Source organism: Pundamilia nyererei, unplaced genomic scaffold (assembly GCF_000239375.1).
Source record: "Pundamilia nyererei isolate P.nyererei 1_Seehausen unplaced genomic scaffold, PunNye1.0 scaffold00059, whole genome shotgun sequence".
Lineage (NCBI taxonomy): Eukaryota > Metazoa > Chordata > Actinopteri > Cichliformes > Cichlidae > Pundamilia > Pundamilia nyererei.
The window spans coordinates 924,183-925,361 of record NW_005187460.1 but is presented as its reverse complement, the minus strand read 5'-3'; positions in this window follow the sequence as shown (position 1 = coordinate 925,361).

Here is a 1,179-nt window from a genome sequence, read left to right as displayed (position 1 = left end):
TTTCACTTTACTTTTCTCCGTAGTTGTTCTTACAGATATCAGCCTTATACTAAACCAGAAACCAGCTTTGTAGTCTTCAGTGATTAGGTGACCTTGTTATCAGAATCGTTAAAACCTTCTGTTTTACAGTATGAAACTTTCAAAATCCAAAAAGGAGGACCAGGAACTTTTTATCCTTTTGCCTTCACTGACATCATGGGCCTTGAGAAGGACACAGGAGTTATGGTGGAAGACATCACACTGGCCATGAAGGGGTACGTGAAGGATGGTTACACGGTATCATGAAGTTTAAGGCATTTTTTTGCAGACACTATTGAATGGTGTATACAATGACACAATTTAATTATGCCTTTAAATAACACATACGGTGTATTTAAAAGTTAGATTTAAAAATCAGAGGAGGAGATACATTTGTTCCAACGGGGATCAAGGTCTGGCAGAGGCATGGACATGTAAACCAGGAGGGGGCAATCCCTCGTTACCCTTGGGAGAAATTACACTGTGCATGTATATACATGTGAAACATTTTTATATACTTGTTTAACTGATTTGATTGTTTTCCAGGTCAGTCCTGAATCTTCATTGTCCGAACATGATCATAAGTACAACAAGGAGCCCACTCTAAATGACAAAGTTCATGTTTTAGTGTCTGTGATCGATGCCAACAAAATAAAACTCATGAGTGATGATATAATAAAACAGATGAGGACTGTCAGACTTGCAGCCAGTGACATGGGTAAGAGCCAAGTGTGGTTATAGGATAAACCCAAAATGAATTAAATAAGCTGACAAACATCACTTCAGCTCTGATATTCTTTAATATTCTGTGTATTGACAGGAATTCCCCAAATGGCAATTCTCACCAAAATTGATGAAGCCTGTCCAGAAGTTAAAAAAACATATAAGAAGTGTGTATAAGAGCACCTGGTTGAAGGAACAGGTACTTTTCTAGCGGTAAATTTTTTAAAACGTTTTAAATTTTCAGTATTTATAAGTATAAGTTTAATTCAAGTAAATTTTAAGTAAAATAAATGCTAACAAAGGTTAAACTGTTAAAATTTAGATGGAGATAGTGAGTGTGATATCAGGTATTCCACTGTACTGCATCTTTCCTGTCAAGAACTACCACTCTGAGATCCAAACAGATGATGACATCGACACACTGATACTGGCTGCTCT